We start from the raw sequence: 7,095 nt of genomic DNA, 5'->3' as shown, positions 1-7,095 counted from the left end.
AGTTTTCATTGAAAACACAAAATTGTCTGGGTGACCCTAAACTTTTGAACGATAGTGTAGGTTATTAGTATTCACGCATTGTAATAATATAATTGAACCATGTTATCTCTAAATATGTGCTGGCATTAGCATGCATACATTTCATTGGTTTAAGGTTATTTTGTCTACACCCAGCTGCATAGTTACGTGTTATTCCTCTTAGGTTTCGTGCATCCAATTTTCCTATGTTTTCTCTAAGGCCGGTTTCACACGTCAGTGGCTCCGGTACGTGAGGTGACAGTTTCCTCACGTACCGGAGACACTGACTCAAAGTAGACACATTAAAATCAATGTGTCTCTGCACCTGTCAGCGTCTTTTCATGGACCGTGTGTCCGTTTGGAAAACACGGAGACATGTCAGTGTTCGTGGGAGTGCACGTATTACACGGACCCATTAAAGTCAATGGGTCCGTGTAAAACACGTACCGCACACGGATGTTGTCCGTGTGCAGTCCGTGTGCCATGCAGGAGACAGCGCTACAGTAAGCGCTGTCCCCCCAGCATGGTGCTGAAGCCGCTATTCATTTCTTCTCTCCAGCATCGTTCGCTGGTGAGAAGATATGAAAAATCTTTTTTTTTTGTGTTTTAAAAAAAAGATCCCTGAACCCAACCCCCTCCCACCCCCTGTGCGCCCCCTGCTGTTAATAAAATACTTACCCGGCTCCCTCGCTGGCGCTGCTTTCTGTCCTCGCCGCAGCTTCTCCTGTATGAGCGGTCACGTGGTGCCGCCCAATACAGTGATGAATATGCGGCTCCACCCCTATGGGAGGTGGAGGAATATGCGGCTCCACCCCTATGGGAGGTGGAGCCGCATATTCATCACTGTAATAGGCGCCACCACGTGACCGCTCATACAGGAGAAGCTGCGGCGAGGACAGGAAGCAGCGCCAGGGAGGGAGCCGGGTAAGTATTTTATTAACAGCGGGGGGTGCACAGGGGGTGGGAGGGGGTTGGGGACAGGGATCTTTTTTTAAAACACCAAAAATAAAAAAAAAGATTTTTCATATCTTCTCTCCAGCGAATGATGCTGGAGAGAAGAAATGAATGGCGGCTTCAGCACCAGATGCAGGGGACAGCGCTTAACTCTAGCGCTGTCTCCTGCACAGTCCGTGTGGTCCTCAGTCGGCACACGGCTGCCGCACGTGTGCCACACTGATATTCAACGTAAGCACACGGACACACTGATAATTCCGGTACCGATTTTTCCGGTACCGGAATTATCTGGACATCTGAGACTGGCCTAAGTCTGTTAGACAAAGACATTCCTGAGGGACACCTCATCACCAAACACATACACTGGCTTCAACTCCATATTGGAAAGCAGAAGATAATATATGTAGAATATCCACAATAGAATCAGGATAGTTAAGTATAAAGGCAGCAATCACCAGTTTCCTCTGTGATCAAAGTCCTTTATTTCAGATTATCTTTTAATCACAGAGGAAACTGGTGAGTGCTGTTGTGAGTTTTGTTTTTGGGCTCCCTCTGGTGGTTACTGATGGTACTGGGTGACTTGTGTTCTCTGCGGTCTCTGGTGTCCACCTGTTCCATCAGGTTATGGGAGTTTCCTATTTAACCTGGCTTTTTTGTCATTTCCTCGCCGGCTATCAATGTAATCAGCGTGTCTGTTATCTTCAGGACAAGCTAAGTTTTGATTTTCCTGTTCCACGTTTTGCTTAATTTTTGTCTTAGTCCAGCTTGCAGAGATGTGATTCCTTGCTGCTGGTTGCTCTAGTGGGCTGAAATTACTCCTCATGTTCCATGAGTTGGCACATGAGTTCAAGTAATTTCAGGATGGTTTTTTGAAGGGTTTTTCGATGACTGCGCAGTTCACTTTTGTATCCTCTGCTATCTAGCTTTAGCGGGCCTCATTTTTGCTGATTCTATTTTCATAACTACGTATGTGCTTTCCTCTCATTTCACCGTTATTACATGTGGGGGGCTGCTATTTCTGTCGGGTGTTTCTCTGGAGGCAAGTGAGGTCTGTGTTTCTTCTTATAGGGGAAGTTAATCCTTCGGCTGGCGCGAGACGTCTAGGAATCATCGTAGGCACGTTCCCCGGCTACTGCTAGTTGTGTGTTTAGGTTCAGGAACGCGGTCAGCTCAGGTTCCATCACCCTAGAGCTTGTTTTGTTTTTGTGCTTGTCCTTTTGTGATACCCTGCCATTGGGATCATTGACAGTATAGCCGGCCAGAAAAAATTGGTCATCGTTTTGGCTGAAGTAGGAGGAAAAGTAGTCTGAGGAAGTTTTTTTTTTTTTTTTTCTCCTCCTCAGTGTTTGCTGCCTAGCCTTAATTGCAGCTTGACTGCTTCTTTCCTCCTCTTAATCCTTGAATGGCTCTGACCTCAGCTGTTTATCATGGACGTCCAGAGTTTGGCTTCCAGCCTGAATAATCTTGCTGCTAAGGTTCAAAATATACAAGATTTTGTTGTACATACGCCTATGTCTGAACCTAGAATTCCTGTCCCAGAGTTTTTTTCTGGAGATAGATCTAGTTTTCTGAATTTTAGGAACAATTGCAAGTTGTTTCTTTCCTTGAAATCTAGCTCCTCTGGAGACCCTGCTCAGCAGGTCAAGTTTGTTATATCTTTCCTGCGGGGTGACCCTCAGAATTGGGCATTTGCATTGGCACCAGGGGATCCTGCGTTGCTCAATGTGGATGCGTTTTTTCTGGCATTGGGTTTGCTCTATGAGGAACCTAACCTAGAGATTCAGGCTGAAAAAGCTTTATTGGCTCTCTCTCAGGGGCAAGATGAAGCAGAAATATATTGTCAGAAATTTCGGAAGTGGTCGGTGCTTACTCAGTGGAATGAGTGCGCTCTGGCTGCAAAATTCAGAGATGGCCTTTCTGAGGCCATTAAAGATGTTATGGTGGGGTTCCCGGCGCCTACAGGTCTGAATGAGTCCATGACTATGGCTATTCAGATTGATCGGCGTTTACGGGAGCGCAAACCTGTGCACCATTTGACGGTGTCTTCTGAACAGGCACCTGAGATAATGCAATGTGATAGAATTCAGTCCAGAAGTGAACGGCAAAATTATAGGCGGAAAAATGGATTGTGTTTTTATTGTGGTGATTCAGCTCATGTTATATCAGCATGCTCTAAACGCACAAAAAAGGTTGATAAGTCTGTTGCCATTGGTACTTTACAGTCTAAGTTCATTCTGTCTGTGACGCTGATTTGTTCATTATCATCCATTTCCGTCGATGCCTATGTGGATTCAGGCGCTGCCCTGAGTCTTATGGATTGGTCATTTGCCAATCGCTGTGGGTTTAGTCTGGAGCCTCTGGAAGTTCCTATTCCTTTGAAAGGAATTGACTCCACACCTTTGGCTATGAATAAACCTCAGTACTGGACACAAGTGACCATGCGTATGACTCCCGTTCATCAGGAGGTGATTCGCTTCCTGGTACTGTATAATTTACATGATGTCTTAGTGCTTGGTCTGCCATGGTTACAAACTCATAACCCAGTCCTGGACTGGAAAACAATGTCTGTGTTAAGCTGGGGATGTCAGGGGGTTCATGATGATGCATCTCCGATTTCTATCGCTTCATCTACTCCTTCTGAAGTTCCGGTATTTTTGTCTGATTATCGGGAGGTTTTTGAGGAGCCTAAGCTCAGTTCGCTTCCTCCTCACAGGGATTGCGATTGTGCTATAGATTTGATTCCCGGCAGTAAATTCCCTAAAGGTCGTTTGTTCAATCTGTCAGTGCCAGAGCATACTGCTATGCGGAATTATGTTAAGGAGTCCTTGGAAAAGGGACATATCCGTCCATCTTCGTCCCCTTTGGGAGCAGGTTTTTTTTTGTGGCCAAAAAAGATGGTTCCTTGAGGCCTTGCATAGATTATCGTCTTTTGAATAAGATTACAGTCAAATATCAGTATCCTTTGCCATTGTTGACTGATTTGTTCGCTCGCATTAAGGGGGCTAAATGGTTCACTAAGATTGATCTTCGGGGTGCGTATAATCTTGTGCGGATAAGGCAGGGTGATGAGTGGAAAACCGCATTTAATACGCCTGAGGGCCATTTCGAGTATTTGGTGATGCCTTTTGGACTTTCTAATGCTCCTTCTGTCTTCCAGTCTTTTATGCACGATATTTTCCGTGAATATCTGGATAAATTTATTATCGTGTATTTGGATGATGTTTTGGTTTTTTCTGATGACTGGGAGTCTCATGTTCAGCAGGTCAGGAAGGTGTTTCAGGTCCTGTGGGCCAATTCTTTGTTTGTAAAGGGTTCTAAATGTCTCTTTGGAGTCCAGAAGATTTCTTTTTTGGGGTATATTTTTTCCCCTTCTACTATTGAGATGGATCCCGTCAAGGTTCAGGCTATTTGTGACTGGACGCAGCCTACATCTCTTAAGAGTCTACAGAAGTTCTTGGGCTTTGCTAATTTTTATCGTCGCTTCATAACTAATTTTTCTAGTGTTGTTAAGCCTTTGACGGATTTGACTAAAAAGGGTGCTGATGTTACTGATTGGTCTCCTGCGGTTGTGGAGGCCTTTCAGGAACTTAAGCGCCGGTTTTCTTCTGCTCCTGTGTTGCGTCAGCCAGATACGTCGCTTCCTTTTCAGGTTGAGGTCGATGCTTCCGAGATCGGAGCGGGGGCGGTTTTGTCACAGAGAAGCTCCGATGGCTCAGTGATGAAGCCATGTGCGTTCTTTTCTAGAAAATTTTCGCCCGCTGAACGGAATTATGATGTTGGTAATCGGGAGCTTTTGGCCATGAAGTGGGCATTTGAGGAGTGGCGTCATTGGCTTGAGGGTGCTAGACATCGTGTGGTGGTCTTGACTGATCACAAAAATCTGATGTACCTTGAGTCTGCCAAGCGTCTGAATCCTAGACAGGCTCGTTGGTCACTGTTTTTCTCCCGTTTCAATTTTGTGGTTTCATACCTGCCAGGTTCAAAGAATGTGAAGGCGGATGCTCTTTCTAGGAGTTTTGTGCCTGACTCCCCTGGAAATTCTGAGCCCACTGGTATCCTTAGGGATGGGGTGATTTTGTCGGCTGTCTCCCCAGACTTGCGACGTGCTTTGCAGGAGTTTCAGGCGGATAAACCTGATCGTTGTCCGCCGGAAAGACTGTTTGTTCCGGATAATTGGACCAGTAGAGTCATCTCCGAGGTCCATTCTTCTGTGTTGGCAGGTCATCCTGGAATATTTGGTACTAGAGACTTGGTGGCCAGGTCTTTTTGGTGTCCTTCCTTGTCGAGGGATGTGCGTTCTTTCGTGCAGTCTTGTGGAGTTTGCGCTCGGGCTAAGCCTTGCTGTTCTCGGGCCAGTGGATTGTTGTTACCTTTGCCTATCCCGAAGAGGCCTTGGACGCACATTTCCATGGACTTTATTTCAGATCTCCCTGTCTCTCAAAAATTGTCCGTCATATGGGTTGTGTGTGATCGCTTTTCTAAGATGGTTCATCTGGTACCCTTGCCTAAGTTACCTTCCTCCTCTGAGTTGGTCCCTCTGTTTTTTCAAAACGTGGTCCGTCTGCATGGCATTCCGGAGAACATCGTTTCTGACAGGGGATCCCAGTTTGTGTCTAGATTTTGGCGGACGTTCTGTGCTAAGATGGGCATTGATTTGTCCTTTTCGTCTGCATTCCATCCTCAGACGAATGGCCAGACGGAACGAACTAATCAGACTTTAGAAACTTATTTAAGGTGTTTTGTTTCTGCTGATCAAGATGACTGGGTTTCCTTTTTGCCGCTTGCCGAGTTTGCCCTTAATAATCGGGCTAGTTCTGCTACCTTGGTGTCTCCTTTCTTTTGTAATTCGGGGTTTCATCCTCGTTTTTCCTCTGGTCAGGTGGAGCCTTCTGATTGTCCTGGAGTGGACATGGTGGTGGATAGGTTGCATCGGATTTGGAGTCATGTGGTGGACAATTTGAAGTTGTCCCAGGAGAGGGCTCAGCAGTTTGCTAATCGCCGTCGCCGCGTGGGTCCTCGACTTCTTGTTGGGGACTTGGTGTGGTTGTCTTCTCGTTTTGTTCCTATGAAGGTCTCTTCTCCTAAGTTCAAGCCTCGGTTCATCGGTCCCTATAGGATCTTGGAAATTCTTAACCCTGTGTCGTTTTGTTTGGATCTCCCGGCATCGTTTGCTATTCATAATGTGTTCCATCGGTCGTTGTTGCGGAAGTATGAGGTACCTGTCGTTCCTTCGCTTGAGCCTCCTGCTCCGGTGCTGGTGGAGGGTGAATTGGAGTATTTTGTGGAGAAGATCTTGGATTCTCGTGTTTCCAGATGGAAACTCCAGTATTTGGTCAAGTGGAAGGGTTATGGTCAGGAGGATAATTCTTGGGTGATTGCCTCTGATGTTCATGCTGCCGATTTGGTCCGTGCTTTTCATAGGGCTCATCCTGGTCGCCCTGGTGGTTCTCGTGAGGGTTCGGTGACCCCTCCTCAAGGGGGGGGTACTGTTGTGAGTTCTGTTTTTGGGCTCCCTCTGGTGGTTACTGATGGTACTGGGTGACTTGTGTTCTCTGCGGTCTCTGGTGTCCACCTGTTCCATCAGGTTTTGGGAGATTCCTATTTAACCTGGCTTTTTTGTCATTTCCTCGCCGGCTATCAATGTAATCAGCGTGTCTGTTATCTTCAGGACAAGCTAAGTTTTGATTTTCCTGTTCCACGTTTTGCTTAATTTTTGTCTTAGTCCAGCTTGCAGAGATGTGATTCCTTGCTGCTGGTTGCTCTAGTGGGCTGAAATTACTCCTCATGTTCCATAAGTTGGCACATGAGTTCAAATAATTTCAGGATGGTTTTTTGAAGGGTTTTTCGCTGACCGCGCAGTTCACTTTTGTATCCTCTGCTATCTAGCTTTAGCGGGCCTCATTTTTGCTGATTCTATTTTCATAACTACGTATGTGCTTTCCTCTCATTTCACCATTATTACATGTGGGGGGCTGCTATTTCTGTGGGGTGTTTCTCTGGAGGCAAGTGAGGTCTGTGTTTCTTCTTATAGGGGAAGTTAATCCTTCGGCTGGCGCGAGACGTCTAGGAATCATCGTAGGCACGTTCCCCGGCTACTGCTAGTTGTGTGTTTAGGTTCAGGAT

The sequence above is a fragment of the Ranitomeya imitator genome, chromosome 1 (assembly GCF_032444005.1).
Source record: "Ranitomeya imitator isolate aRanImi1 chromosome 1, aRanImi1.pri, whole genome shotgun sequence".
NCBI classification, from domain to species: Eukaryota; Metazoa; Chordata; class Amphibia; order Anura; family Dendrobatidae; genus Ranitomeya; species Ranitomeya imitator.
This window is presented reverse-complemented; position numbering follows the sequence as displayed.